At 44.6% G+C, this 16,352-nt stretch overlaps 1 protein-coding gene and 1 pseudogene across 1 annotated transcript in view; one reads left to right on the top strand and one right to left on the bottom strand.

Annotated features, from left to right (window-relative positions):
* The window catches only part of LOC126474406 (zinc finger protein 423 homolog), a 283,023-nt gene that overhangs the window by 227,710 nt on the left and 38,961 nt on the right, over window positions 1-16,352 (bottom strand). The gene's annotated exons all lie outside the window — the stretch shown is intronic.
* LOC126475699 (5S ribosomal RNA) lies at window positions 951-1,068 on the top strand (annotated as a pseudogene).

Raw genomic sequence — 16,352 nt, forward strand, 5'->3', positions numbered from 1 at the left:
TTTAACATTAACATTTCTAAGTGATTATTTTCTGATAGTCACACAAATGAAATAGTTTTTCTCTAAATTTCGTGAAATTGATGCTTGAAATAAGAAGCTTTCCCACTAATTAAAGATTCCTGTTAATTGTGTTTAACTGAGATGAAGCTGACTAAATACGTTTCGTGAACAATGTTACTTGATACAAAACAGTTAACTAATAGTTGTATTTTAACATTTGCTACACTGTGAAATGTGTATCGTATAATACGTAAAAGCGTATACTCCGTATAAGGGTCCCCATAGGATGTCCTGTCACACACTGAAATTCAATACTGGTCAAGCGCTTGGTAAACACTGGAGAGAAATGTTAGCCATAATGTGGTCTCAACTTTATGTGCAGTCACTAACAACCCAGTTACCTAGAAACGAAAAATTGTATCGCATAGACAACTGCAGGAGGGTAGGATTACTGAAGGGAATTGTGGTACCAAACGATACTACGGAGAAGCTACTGCAGTCAGAGGCATTATTTTACCGAACTAGTCACGACGCTCCCCAAGAAAGGCGTAAACTACTTAATCAACTGTTGCGGCCGTGACAGTCTATTTCCAAGCGTACGGGGAGACGTTAGTTTCACAACAAAAAGAAAACAAAATGGTAAGCTAAAAACTAAATTGGGTAGTACATTGGACACTGCTTTTGAGAAAGGCGATATGGGACAATGAATAGTAAATGAAGGACAAACCAACATCCATAGATAAACATTTTACGTATTTGTTAAGAAGAAATCTTTCAATTTTCATAAAACATTATAATTATGAAGTAAATAAAGGTACAAGTGAGTCTATGATTCGCAAGCAGAAAGGTCTAGTTTCATATCCCAATTTTTATTCCCAAACATTCCGCGGTCTTTTATGAATTGTTATTACACAAATACGTAATTAATAAAGCCATGCAATATAAAAAGAAGCAACGGCCTTGCCGCAGTGGATACACCGGTTCCCGTGAGATCACCGAAGTTAAGCGCTGTCGGGCGTGGTTGGCACTTGGATGGGTGGCCATCCAGGCCACCATGCGATGTTGCCATTTTTCTGTGTGCACTCAGCCTCGTGATGCCAATTGAGGAGCTACTCGACCTCGACCGAATAGTAGCGGCTTCGCCGGCCGAAGTGGCCGTGCGGTTAAAGGCGCTGCAGTCTGGAACCGCAAGGCCGCTATGGTCGCAGGTTCGAATCCTGCCTCGGGCATGGATGTTTGTGATGTCCTTAGGTTAGTTAGGTTTAACTAGTTCTAAGTTCTAGGGGACTAATGACCTCAGCAGTTGAGTCCCATAGTGCTCAGAGCCATTTGAACCATTTTGAGTAGCGGCTTCGGTCAAGAATACCATCAACGACCAGGAGAGCGGTGTGCTGACCCCACGCCCTTCCTATCCGCATCCTCCACTGAGGATGACACGGCGGTCGGATGGTCCCGGTAGGCCACTCGTGGCCTGAAGACTGAGTCCTTTAATATAAAAAGAAAGTCTCGTCTATAAATAATAAAATAATTGCACGAATCCGCGATTACAGTATTATCACTACTCAATATAACTTACGTCTTAATTGTTGTTTATATCTTTTATTTTTCAAAATTATACACGTTCACGCAAATCGGCCACAGTCATCATTAGAACCACATAGTCTATGGTACACTTTTACGAGAGGTGAACTGACAAGTTATAGTGTATCGAGATTTTAAATGTGATTCTTATCACGACTCTGACCGAAACGCGTCAAGGTTTAGATTTTAAAAAGAAACTATAATCAGTCTATGAACTCCCTCCCACATACGTCCCGCGAAATAACAATAGAGAAATTAGAGCTAATACGGAATTCCATTAGGGAATGGAATAGGAAAAAGAGAAATGGCAGTGGTATTAAAGGTACCATCTGCCACATGCCGCGGATTATTTAGCAGGGCGATCCTAAAGTCATGCCCCTTAGGACAAAGTCTACATTGGTGAATCCGTAGGATGAAGAGGTATTTAGGAATATGACAAGGACGATCACTCGAAGCAAAAATGTCTTAAACATGGGCTCTAAAATGCACCCCTTGATAACTATGAGCGCTTGTTCAGTATATGAGATGCGTTTCACAGCACTGAAGATGAAGTGCTCATAACTCTTAAGGTATGGATTTTAGAGCCCACGTTTGCTAGACATTTTTGCTTAGGGGTTTGTCGTTCCTGTCATACCTCTGAATACGACTTTGTCGTACGGTCCATGACTTTTGAATCATCCAGAATATGTAGAAGTAGAGTCCACTATATAAGCTCAGGTGCCGTTAAGTGTGACACGGCCCTTCCGATTGTCTGTTTTTGTTTTGTTTCTGGCCTTCAGGTGCCCGCACAATGAGCAGGTCAAGGCCCAGAGCAGGTGCTTCTGTGACGCTCTGCCGCAGCTGCGCGGAACGTTGCTTGTCCGTCAACTGTCCTTTGCGTCCCGCAAGTGACAAACGAAGCGCCCCTGTTTAGCACGCGTCATCTACTGGCGGCGGGCCAGCATTCCGCCGGTGTGCGGATCAGAGGCCGCGGCAGACGCTATATGCGGCGCGTCCTCAGCTGCGGACAGTCATATCCGCGCTATTTCGGACAACTCGAGCGCAACCGCGGCAGCGGACCCCTCACCGAGAGCCCGCTTCAAGCGCTAACTTTGAAAGTTTGTGTTTTTTTGGAGATTTTCGTATTATGGGCCTTACGTCGTCGTCCAAGACTATTTCTCAGTCCAACGTTTCGTCTTCCAGTGCTGGAGACATCATTAAAGGCGTCAACGACTCTGAAAGCTGTTACAATTTAAAACAAGATCGGAAAGCCGAAGTGTTTATACGTATTCACAGAACCGTCGGCTCGTGACATCAGAGCGCTGTCTAAGATCATGGAGTCGGGCAGACGTGTGTTGTCGAGGTTTGAGTGGGGAAAAGTCTGCGCCGAACGAATAGTCTCGAGTTCGACCCCGCTTGCTTATGTTTCTATATTTCGACTACTTTATGAACAGATTTGTCACATTTGCAGTATCATTTCCTGGCCCTGTCTGCGAGCCGTTCCTGCAGCCTTGAACTGATGAGCCGATTGTTCCACTGGAGACTGTATGGCTGACTTAGGCCTATAGGGAGAGTAATTTCCCCATGACGGTCTTTGAAGAAAACGTTCTGCCAGATGGCAGCACCTTACACGATGTCCTTATAGAAGTGGAAAATGGGAAATGAAAATGTATACTACACGTTAAATAATTTCGTGCAGCGGTTTAGAACTCGTGAAATCGGACAGTCGGCCGGGAGCCCTCGAGGGGTGGAGAAACTGTGAGACCTCTGCAGCGAAGTTGGCGTTTTCATTGTGAAGTAGGGAGTAGATGATCGTGATCAACCATATTACTTGTCTGCCCCCGGTAGCTGAGTGGATAGCCGGCACGGTACTCAGCGTGTTCGGTCAGAGAGCCGGTTGGCCTCTGTAATAATACAACTGAGTGGAAGGATCAACCAACCAACTTGAACAGCATGTCTTGCGACGTCCGCAACGACCAAACACAACGATCAACAACGAACAAAATGAAAAAAAAAAAAGTGGTCAGCGCGACAGAATATCAATCCTAAGGGTCCGGGTTCGATTCCCGGCGGGGTCGGAAATTTTCTCCGCTCAGGGACTGTGTGTTGTGTTGTCCTAATCATCATCATTTCATCCCCATCGACGCGCAAGTCGCCGACGTGGCGTCAAATCGAAAGACTTGCACCAGGCGAACGGTCTACCCGACGGAAGGCCCTAGTCGCACGACATTATTATTATTATAGTGGGGAAAAGTTGCCGACGTTTCTTTTATCTAGTATTAAGCCCCACAAATTTCAATCCTCCTCCTTTTCTGTTAAATTATTGTGTGTTTTTGAATTCCTATGCGCCTCTGTACACTGTGGCAACGAAGGTCGTGGTATAGCGACATGCATGTATACAGATGGCGGTAGTATCGCGTACAAAAGGTTTAAATGGATAGTCCATTGGCAGAGCTGTAATTTGTACCCTTTTGATTCACGTGAAAAGGTTTCCAACATGATTATGGCCGTACGACTGGAATTAAAGACTTTTAACGTGGAATGGTAGTTCAAGCTAGACGTATGGGACATTACGTTTTGAAAATCGTAAGAGGATTCCATACAACGAGATCCGCAGAGTCACATGAGCCGAGCATACCAAATTTTAGGCATTACCTCTCACCGCAGTGGCCTACGGTCCACATTTGACGACCGAGCGCTGCGGCGTTTGGGTAGTCGTCAGTGCTAATACACAAGCAACACTGCGTAAAATAGGACAGTGCGGCGAAATATTGCGTTAATGGGCTAGGCAGCAGAAGACCGACGCGAACTCCTTTGCTAGCAGCACGACATCGCCTGTAGCACCGTCGTGGGCTCATCACCGTATCGTTTGGACCCTAGACAACTGGAACACGGTGCCTGGTCGGATGAGTCCAGATTTCAGATGGTAAGAGCTGACGGTAGGGTTTGAGCGTGGCGCAGACCTCGTGAAGCTATCGCCCAAGCGTCAACAAGGCACTGTAGCCGCGCGGTCTTAGGCGCCTTGGAACGGTCCGCGCGCCTTCCCCCGTCGGAGGTTCGAGTCCTCCCTCGGGCATGGGCGTGTGTTGTCCTTACAAGGTTAAAAGGGAAACCTCCCCATCGCACCCCCCTCAGATTTAGTTATAAGTTGGCGCAGTGGATAGGCCTTGAAAAACTGAACACAGATCAATCGAGAAAATAGGAAGACGTTTTGTGGAACTATGAAAAAAATAAGCAAAATATACAAACTGAGTAGACTATGCGCAAGATAGGCAACGTCAAGGAGAGTGTGAGCTCAGGAGCGCCGTGGTCCCGTGGTTAGCGTGAGCAGCTGCGGAATGAGAGGTCCTTGGGTCAAATCTTCCCTCGAGTGAAAAGTTTTTTTATTTTCGCAAAGTTATGATCTGTCCGTTCGTTCATTGACGTCTCTGTTCACTGTGTGTCGGTGTTTTGCGACCGCACCGCAAAACCGTGCGATTAGTAGACGAATGGACGTGCCTCTCCAATGGGAACCGAAAACATTTGATCGCAAGGTCTTAGGTCAACCGATTCCTCCACGGGTAAACACGTCTGATATATTCTATACGACACTGGTGACGGCATGTGCGTCACATGACAGGAATATCTTGTCGACCCACCTAACTTGTACACTTGGCGAGTGGGTAAAAAGATTCTTCTACTTTGCCCGATTTAGGTTTACTTGTGGATGTGATAATCACTCCCAAAAAAGTGATGAAAACATAAGAGTTTGTCAGATAATAATTGTCTGAAAATAAAAAATTAAACTTTTCATTCGAGGGAAGACTTGAACCAAGGACCTCTCGTTCCGCAGCTGCTCACGCTAACCACGGGACCACGGCGCCCCTGATCTCACACTGTCCTTGATGTTGCCTATCTTACCATGGACTACTCAGTGTGTATATTTTGCTTATTTTTTTCATAGTTCCACACAACTTCTTCTTGTTTTCTCGATTGATCTGTGTTCAGTTTTTCAAGGTCTATCCACTGAGCGAACTTATAACTAAATCTGAGGTGGATGCGATGGGGAGGTTCCCTTGTTAGTGTAATTTAGTTTACGTTAGATTAAGTAGTGTGTAAGCCTAGGGACCGAAGACCTCAGCAGTCTGGCTTGCGAATAAAATTTGGGTTTTTTTAACTCTGTCTTTTGCAAAACATAACGTATTTCTTCTTCTAATTTTTGTTTTTTTCATCATCTATGTGTCATCTTCTGTAGGTCTACATTTATTTCTGTAAATAAAAGTAGTTCCAGATGAGCAATCGAAACAAAATAAATAAAATGCATATGTTATCGTTTTTAGGCCTAAAATAGGGCCGGCCGCTGTGGCCGAACAGTTCTAGGTGATTCAGTCCGGAACCGCTCTGCTGCTACGGTCGCAGGTTCAAATCTTGCCTCGGACGTGGATGTGTGTGATGTCCTTAGGTTAGTTAGGTTTACGTAGTTCTAAGTCTAGGGGGACTGATGACCTCAGATGTTAAGACCCATAGTGCTTAGAGCCATTTGAACCTAAAATAGGAAACATCCATGAACTTTAATGATATTTAGAGAAATAAATCTAGATCCACAGAAGGTGACTCATAGCCGTCGAAACATCTTTGCTGAAAAAAAGTAACACTGTGTTTTTCAGAAAGCTGAGTTAAAAAAAAAAAATTCTCTTAAGGCTGCCTTACAGTTCCTGAAGTTTCTTCCCATAAATCTCAGTCCGGGATCAGCCTTAACTGCAATTAATTTTATGTGGTCGTTTCACTTTAACTCGTCCTGTACGCTTATTTACCAGGTTTGAACGTGCGTGATCGCCTCTAATATTTGTTCTGCAGTTGTGTGATCATACAGAGTTTTTCAAAATAGACACTTTCCAGTGATCGTAAAAAATGTTGTAGAAGGTAAGGTACTATATGATTGTGTATACTGAAATAGCAACTCAACAAGTCTTTTTGTTGGTAATCTGCGACAACATGGCTACAAGTACAACGGAGAAGGCATTTTGCGTAGTTCATGTCGAAACTGCAGTGGACAGTGATCATTTAATTTTTCAACAGGACGGTGCCCCATTGTATTTCCAAAACGACGTTCGTGATTTCATAGACACTGAGATACTACGATGATGCATCGTTGTGCATCAGCTGGGAATTTCCAGTTGCTAGCACGGCCCCCACGTTCTCCAGATTCGACAACGTGTGATTTCTATCTGTGGCGCCGTGTAAAGACACCTCCACTTCCCCACAACATCGCTGTCTTACGAGGACGTATCAGATTCGCTGTGGCTGATATTGACACATGCATTTTACGGCCAGTGTGGGTCGAATTGGACTATCTACATACACACTCCGCAAGCCATTGTACTGTGGCAGAGGATACCCTGTATCTTTTCTGTCACACTTGCAAATACAGTAAGGGAAAAACGATTGTCTGCATGCCTCTGTATGATCCTTATTTCTCACATCTTATCTTTGTGGTCCTTACGCGAAATAATGTATGTTGGCGGCAGTAGAATAGTTCTGAGGCTAGCTTCAAATGCCAGTTCTCTAAACTTTTCAATAGTGTTCTTCAACAAGAACATCGCCTTCCCTTCACGGATTCCCATTTGATGATGATGATAATGATGATTGGTTTAAAGAGGGCTCAATTGCGTGATCATCAGCGCCCGTACAAAGCCCCAATTTTTGCACAGTCCAATTTAGCCACTGTCACGAATGATGATGATGACAACACAAACACCCAGTCCCCGGGAAGGGAAAATCCCCAACCGTACCGGGAATCGAGCCAGGGACCCCTTGATACAGATTCCCATTTGAGGTCCCAAAGCATCTCCGTAACACGTAAGTGTTATTCTAATCCACCGGTAACAAATCTAGCAGACCGCCTCTTAACTGCTTCTATGTCTTCGTTTAATCCGACCTAATGCGAATTCGAAACACTAACAGTATTCAACGAGTCGTACTAGTGCCCTATACGCTGTCTCCTTTACATATGACACACACTTCCCCAAAATTCTCCCAATGAAACGAAGTCTACTATTCGCCTTCTCTACCACAATCCTCACATGCTCGTTTCATTTCATATTCCTCTGCAAAGTTACGCCTAGATATTCAAAAGACATGACTGTTTCAAGCAGCACGCTACTAACATCCGGATTTGTCTTTCCTACTCATCCGTATTAACTTTCATTTTTCCGCATTTAGGGCTAGCTGACATTCATTTCACCAACTAGAAATTCCGTCTAAGTCATCTTGGCCGGCGGGGGTGGCCGAGCGGTTCTAGGCGTTACAGTCTGGAACCGCGCGACCGCTACGGTCGCAGGTTCGAATCGTGCCTCGGGCATGGACGTGTGTGATGTCGTTAGGTTAGTTAGGTTTAAGTAGTTCTAAGTTCTAGGGGACTGATGACCTCCGAAGTTAAGTCCCATAGTGCTCAGAGCCATTTGTACCATCTTGTATCCTCCTGCAGTCACTCAATTTCGACACCTTACCGTACATTAGCAAACAACCGCAGGATTCTGCCTGCCGGCCGCGGTGGTCTCGCGGTTCTAGGCGCGCAGTCCGGAACCACGCGACTGCTACGGTCGCAGGTTCGAATCCTGCCTCGGGTATGGATGTGTGTGATGTCCTTAGGTTAGTTAGGTTTAAGTAGTTCTAAGTTCTAGGGGACTGATGACCACAGCTGTTAAGTCCCATAGTGCCCACCATGTCCGCCAAATAATTTATGTATATAGAGAATAAGAGCGCTCCTATCACGCTTCCGTGGAGCACTACCGACCATACGCTTGTCTCTGAAGAACACTCGCCGCCCAGGACAACACACTGGGCTCTATTACTTAAGAAGTCTTCAGGCCAGTGACACATCTCGGAACCTATTCTATATACTCGCAGCTTCGTTAACAATATGCAGTGGAGCTCCGTGTCAAGCGCTTTTCGGATATCTAAAAATATGGTATCTGCCTATTGCCCTTCATCCATAGTTGGCAGTATATGATGTGAGAAAAGGGTAACCCGAGTTTCACGCTAGCGATGCTTTCTAAAACTATGCTGATACGTGGAAATAATGCTCTCGGTCTCAAGAAATGATGTTATATTCGAACTGAGAATATGCTCAAGAATTCTGCAGCAAACCTTTGTTAAGGATACTGACCTGTAATTTTGTAGGTCCATTCATTTACCCCTCCTATATACAAGAGACACCTACATTTTATTCAATTGCTTGCGATTTTGCGCTGGGCAAGAGATGCGCAATAAATGCAAGCTAAATAAGGAACCAATGTCGAAGAGTACTCTTTGCAAAAAACGAACTGGGACTCCATCCGGACGTAAGGCCTGGACGTGTGCCGGTGAGACTAACTGTTGACAAATTGAACTTTGGTAAACACGGCACGAGAAGCTACTTAAGTTGCCGTTTACGAACATGTGATCATAGCTCCTGACCTCAATACAAACTTTTTTTTTTTTTTTTTTTTTTTTTTTTTTTGCAATCACGTGGAAGTGTCTAGATCATTTTGAATAACCCTGTACAATGACGGTTTTTCTGCCTATTTGTGTGCATTTCTGCGAAGATACAGCAGAAGGCGTACGTGGTGGACGACGGCGAGGTGGTCGGCGCAGCTGCACAGCGTGTGTCGCAGCCGCGGCTGCAGCTGGGGCTGGAGCTGGAGCCAGTGTCCGCCGGCCAGCAAAAAGCGCCTCCGCGCTAGCAGTAGCAGTAGCAGTAGCAGGCAGCGCACGCACTCGTCGCCTAGAGCCGGGCCGGCCTCGCCCGTACCGCTACGGTAGCGCGAGCGCGAACGCAGGTGCAACGACCCTACGGCTGCACTGCACGCATCCAGGTTAATTGCTCCCCCGCTCCTGACTCATAGGGCACCGCGCAGCAGCACACCCACAGCCGCCGGCTGCGCTGCAGGCTCTCTACCACCAGCTAGACAACGACCTCGGCGAAGATCACTTTGAGTTTCAGGGAATTGTAGAAAGACGCGAGGTAATACTGACTACACGATTTATCTTAAGTTAAAGAAAGACGAACCTACCGCTACACCGTATTGTTTTTGGAGAAAGCTTTCGACAGTGTTTACTGGAATCAATTTTGGAGGTTGTGCAAGTGGTGGTGTTATGGCCTTCAGTCTGAAGACTAATTTGACTCAGCTCTCCATGCTGGTCTAGCATAGCTACTGCAACCAACATTCACTTGGACCTGCCTTGTTTCCCTCTAATATTTTACCTACCACACATACTTCCATTAACAGACTGACAAGTCCTTGATGACTCATGATGCGTCCTATCAACCGAGCCCTTAATTTACTCTAATTGCGCCACGAATTTCTTTTTCTCCCAATTCAGTTCAGTATCTCCTGATTTGTTATTCGTACAACCCATCTAATCTTCAGTATTCCCGCCGGCCAGTTTGGCCGAGCGGTTCTAGGCGCCTCAGTATTCCCCTGTAGCACAGCATTTCAAAAACTTCTGTTCTATCCTTGTATGAACTGCTTGTTAGCCACATTTCACTTCCGTAAAAGGCTACACTCCAGGTTCAAATGGCTCTGAGCACTATGGGACTTAACTTCTGAAGTCATCAGTCCCCTAGAACTTAGAACTACTTAAACCTAACTAACCCACATCCTTGCCCGAGGCAGGATTCGAACCTGCGACCGTAGCGGTCGCGCGGTTCCAGTCTGAAGCGGCTAGAACCGCTCGGCCGGCTCTACACTCCAGACAAATACCTTCAAAAATGACTTACCAACACTTAAATTGATATTAGATTCATAAATTACGCTTCCTTCATGCTTTTCTTGCTATTAACAGTCTGCATTTTATATCCTCTCTACTTCGGTCCTCAGTTGTTTTACTGCCCAAATAGAAAAACTCATATTCTAGTTTTAGTTTCTCATTTTCTAATACAATTCCCTCAGCATCGCCTGATTTAATTGAAGTATCTCCATTGCCCTTGTTTTCATATCCATCTTACCTCTTTTCAAGACATTATCCGCTCCTCTGAACCGCATTTACAAATCATTTTCTGTCTTTGGCAGTATTACACGGTCATCGGCACACCTCAAAGTTTTTATTTTTCTCTCTAAACTTCGATTCCCTTTCCAAATGTCTTCTTCGTTGCCTTTATTGCTTACTCGATAAACAGATCCAGTAACATTGGAGATTCGCTACAAGTTCGTAGCCTTCTCAATTACGGCTTCTGGAGGTAGCAGGGATCAAATACAGGGAGCGAGAGGTTACCTACAGATTGAATTTTCACTCTGCAGCGTAGTGCGCGCTGATTTGACACTTTCTAGCAGATTACAGCTGTGTGCCGCACCCGAACTCTAACGAGAGACACCTGTCCTTCGCGAGCACGTTCTCTACCGTCTTTTTTAGAGTTCCGTATCTCAGTCAGTAGAAACGAACCCCTTGTAGGATCAGTTTGTTGTCTGTCTATCTGTCCGACAATTATAAACCCTTTTTTTCAGGAACGGTTAGATGTATAAAGCTAAAATGTATCTCGCGTACTAAGGCCCACGATCCCTTGGCGATGGAAAAAATTGAAGTCAATGCAACCGAAAGAAACGGCCATTTAAGTCACATATCTTGATACTCGCAAACTCACTCGCCGCGTGGGATTAGCCGAGCTGCGGTCATGGACTGTGCGGCTGGTCCCGGCGGAGGTTCGAGTCCTCCCTCGGGCATGGGTGTATGTGTGTCCTCAGGACAATTTAGGTGAAGTAGTGTGTAAGCTTAGGGACTGATGACCTTAGCAATTAAGTCCCATAAGACTTCACACACACTTGAACATTTTTTTTTTTTTTTTTCGCAAACTCACTCATCAAAACCTATAGGGTACTTCCCGTTCGCCTACAACCATGAAATTTGGCAAGAGGCAAGGTTTCACAGTACATGGAAAGGAAAAAACCCGAAAACTATTAATTTGTAAATATATCTCACAAAAAATATCTCTTTCGAAATTTTTTATCTGACGTCAAACTTGAAATTAAAACAAGCAGTGATTCTGTATTCAGATTGACTGGGTCACAACGGTGTAAGTCAAACATCTGACAAGGGATATTACCTGTTTCGCAATTTATGCATCATCAGATTTCCAAAGGCGATTACTGTACGTAGATATGCCGTTTCAAGCTCTGTGTCAAACAACATTCGCAGAGTTACTGATTGTTATGATAATAGTCGCCTGCCTTCTGCATGACTTTGTATCAAATTTATAAGGTTGAATTTAAACCATTCTCGAAAATATTTGAATTCCAGAGAACATTATCTTGCTTGTTTCAAGGCTGATAACAGGCAAAAATGTCGAGATTCTGGATTCTTGGTGTGGATGTACTATTTATAAACATAATCAAGTTCGTAGAGAATCCTCAGTCCTACTTGCACCTGCCCAAATTTTTAATTTCGACCACAAACCTCAGCCTACCTTATAATTGCTTTCTTTGGCATTAATACCTGGCTAAAGAAATATTCTTTCAAAAGAACCTTCAAAAATGAAAAATGAATACTGGGTGGTTACAATTAAGTTGATGGTGTCCCGAGTGCTGCAGTGCGGGCTGTATATACCGCAGGACCCTGCAACATCGTAGGTATGTTCATTAATTGGTGCGCTCGCGGAGTATACTGAAAACAACAATAGTTCCACATTCAGCCAGCAGGTCAGTCCGAATATAAAATGCTTGTTTCGACGTCAGTACGCTGTCTGTCGCTTGGCGACGCATGTTGATTAATTTTGGGAAGTGACTTGGTGTGAAGGGTTAAGAAGTTTAGCGTCTTCCCTTCGGAACATAATGACTACTGAGAAGAAAGACCGTGCCGTGCTGGTAAAGTTGTTTCACCAGAACGGCGGCAATAGCAGCGCTGTATTGCGAGAATATGGCAGGCAGAAACAGCTGCGACGAGGTCCCACGTCAATAAATGGGCTAATGAAAATGATCAAGAAATTTGAAGAAACAAGTGATATAGGTCGCTCAGCAGGGAGAAGGAGGCGGCCCATTCCCTTGGCAGTAGATGATGAAGTTGGTATAGCTATAGACGACCGTGCGGCGCATGCCTCAAATTGTACAGCCAGTTCTCGAGCTGTGACGGGAATTCTCTCTTCCCTGGTTAACATTTCAAAAGACTTTGCGGCGCATTTTACACTGGTATCCCTACAAGATTCCGAAAGTGTACCAAATGAAGCCCCAAAATAGGCTACAACGCCGTGATTTTCTCCTTCGTTTTTTAAAACGCACGGACGTGAGAAATAAATGGCATGCGGCTGGGGATTATTCTTTGGACGGACGAGGCAAATTTTATTCTGCGGTGTTGATGCACGGAACTATCGCAGATGGGGTTCTAGTCCGCTCTGTGTTGTGCAGGAACATCCACTGCACTCAGCTAACGTGAATATGTGGCAAGGTTTCACAAGCTCCTTCATTCTCTGCCCTTTTTCTTCGAGTAGATGACACTACGCTGGCCTGTTAGGCGTACAGCGACCTGTGCACGTTATAAGGACCTCCCTGTGCAACACCGTTATTCCAGCTTTGCAAGAACGCAACTGTGTTCATACCTCCGAAGTGGAACCTCTTTTTTTCGGCGTACCCCGAGAGGGCACCGATTAATGAACATACCTACGCTGTCTCAGCGTCCTGCGATGTATGTAGCCCGCACAGCAGCACTCAGAACAAAGTCAGTTTGATTACATCCACCCGGTATGTTTAGGCTATTGAGTCTCCTCGTATCGTTTGGATGTGAAATCTGTTGAAGTGGCACTTTGCAGAAGGAATAATAAGTTGAAATACTCCGTCGGCAAAACATAGTGAGGACAAAAAGGGTAGTAACAAGATTTTACCGACCTATTATCCAATAGCGATCTACTGATCTAAGATACCAACTGAACACAGTTGACAATGTCCTCCTCTTGTAGTCTTACAAGGTATGTATCGAAGTCTTATGTTCACCTCCATGTCGGGTTTGCGGCTTCGAATGGCCATCAGGTGGGTAGTGATAAATATTTTATCTCAGGCTTGTCCACTGTTCATCATTTGTAATAAACAAAATGCCCAATAATCCATGTGTATACATGTGGTACCACAGCGCGACTCTCAAAACCGTCCCACAGCCCTAATTCCGCCAGTACCTTTTCTCCCACCTTCTAAAGTTCACAAAAGTTCTGCCGTATGTCTAGCGGGATGAGCTCCCCTGGAAAACTGGCGGAAGCACTGTAAAGACGGGTCTGGAGCGCTGCTTGGACAGCTCATTCGGTTGAGTATTTTCCTACCACAGAGTTACAATCTGAAAGCAAGTTATCTACAACTTTATCAGGTTATCTACAACTTGTTCAAAAACCAGCCCAGTTATAAGAGTTGAAAAGCATGAAAGAGAGGCAGTAGTTCAGCAAAAAGTGAGAAATTTGTTGCCCGACATCGAGAAAAATTATTCTGTCAGTACCAAATTCAGAATACTATCAGAGATGGCGGTAGGTGCACGATATTACGCAAAATGTATAAACAAACTTACTCGTAAAATGAGAGGAAACATAAGCTACTGCGGAAGGAAAAACGAAGAAAACAACTCGTGTAGGTAGGCACAATTTTCGAGTTAATGGTAAGAATAAAAAATGCTTCCGGTATTTGCAGTCACATTCTACGCCTCCTGCATTGCAACATACCTGACACCTGCGTAATGACGCACTGTCTTGCAGGTGTCTGGTATAGTACGAACATCTGCACGCGTTGCAGTTGTTAATGAAGTTCTTCTCCGACCCCAATACAGCCATTCTTCAAATCTCCTTGGAGATACATGTTCATATAGTTCATCGGTATTTTGTAGCGCCGTTGGATGAAGTTCCAGAAAATGGGTTACCATTCTCAATTTGGGCCGTCAGAAAAAGTTTGCAACACTTCAGATCCTTTCAGTGTACAGAACAAATTGCATATTTAACAGGAATCTAACACAATGGCCGGAAGGTCTGTCGACTGATTGCTGCTTGGGGCACAACATGGTCCTTAGCGAGTATGATCGATGTCGTATTGTGGAAGTAGTGGCCTTAGAGGTAGTTTTCTGCCGGTACCTTATGATATCAAAACCCCACAATTACCTATTTTATTTATTTAACAGAAGTACATTTTCGGACGACCGTACATGTTGTACAAAATTTATTCAAAAGATTTTGCCAGGAGGAAGTACTTTGTATCAGCTGTTTCGTGTCGTTTCAGGCAAGACTGCGCAGTGGTACCGTCTTAGCAAAGAGAGGTTCAGAAAATTTCTACAAAATCTAGTAAACAGAAACAGTAAATCTTCATGATTTCTCAAGGTATACGTATATTTTTCTGGATATGCATGGGACGACGCTGAAGACTGGTGTCAGAGATTGTAATGTTTCGAACTGAACAGTCAACAAATTCAGTCTATAAAGTGTTAGCACTTTCTTTGCTCCTAATGAACTTTATCCTTATAAATTTTTAGATTTTTCTAGCCATTGGCTCGTGCTCGTTGTGTTATACTTTTTTTTCATGTAACCCAGGGTTTATTAAATTCTTGTCAATACTCTGACAATTCACATAAAAGTAATACTTTGGTGGTCTAATTCAGTTGATATTAATAAAGTCTGAGTCAATAGAATGAGGCGACAAAGTCATGACTTGGCGATGTGCACACAGAGAGATGGCGGTAGCATCCCGCACACAAGGTATAAATGGACAGTGCATTGGCGGAGCTATCATTTGTACTTAAGTTATTCACGTGAAGTGGTTTACGACGTGACTGTGACCACACGACAGGAATTAACGGGCCCTGAACGTAGTATGGTAGTTGGAGCTAGACGCCTGGAACGCTTCATTTCGGATATCGTCATGTACAGTGTCAAGCGTGCCGAGAATATCAAGTTTCAGGCGTTACCTCTCACCACGGACATGGCAGTGGCCGACCGATTTCACCTAACAACTGAGAGCAGCGGCGGTTGCATAGGGTTGTCAGTAAGCCGGCCGCTGTGGCCGAGCGGTTCTAGGCGCTTCAGTCCAGAACCGCGGTTCTGCTACGGTCGCACGTTCGAATGCTGCCTCGGTCATGGATGTGTATGATGTCCTTAGGTTAGCAAGGTTTAAGTAGTTCTAAGTCTAGGGGACTGATGACCTCAGATGTTAAGTCCCATAGTGCTTAGAGCCATTTGAACCATTTTCAGTTATCAGTGCTAACAGATAAGCAACAATACGTGAAATAACCGCAGAAATCATTGTGGGACGTACGACGAACGTATCCGCTGGGGCAGTGCGGCGAAATGTGGAGTTAATGGGCTACAGCAGGAGACGACTGATGCGAGTGCCTTTGCAAACAGTAAGACATCAGTTGCAGCGCCTCTCCTGAGGTCGTGACCATGTTGGTAGGACCCTAGACGACTAGAAATCTGTGGCCCGATTTCAGTTAGTAAGAGCTAATGGTAGGTTTCGAGCGTGACGAAGACCCCCCTTTCGACGAGGCACTGTATAACTGGTGTTTACATGGAATGGATCCTTTAGTCCAACTGAACCGATCACTGACTGCAAATGGTTATGTTCGACTACTTGGAGACCATTTGCAATCATTCATGGACTTCATGTTCCCAAACAACAATGGAATTTGTATGAATGACAATGCGCCATGAAACTGGGCCACAATTGTTCGCGATTAGTTTGAAGAACATTCTGGACATGGTTTGGCCACCCAGGACGATCTACATGAATCCCATCGAATATTTGTGTGACATAACCGAGAGTTCACTTCGTTCACAAAATGACACACCGGGAACACTTTCGCAATTATGGACACCCATAGAAACA

The sequence above is a fragment of the Schistocerca serialis genome, chromosome 4 (assembly GCF_023864345.2).
Source record: "Schistocerca serialis cubense isolate TAMUIC-IGC-003099 chromosome 4, iqSchSeri2.2, whole genome shotgun sequence".
Taxonomy (NCBI): domain Eukaryota; kingdom Metazoa; phylum Arthropoda; class Insecta; order Orthoptera; family Acrididae; genus Schistocerca; species Schistocerca serialis.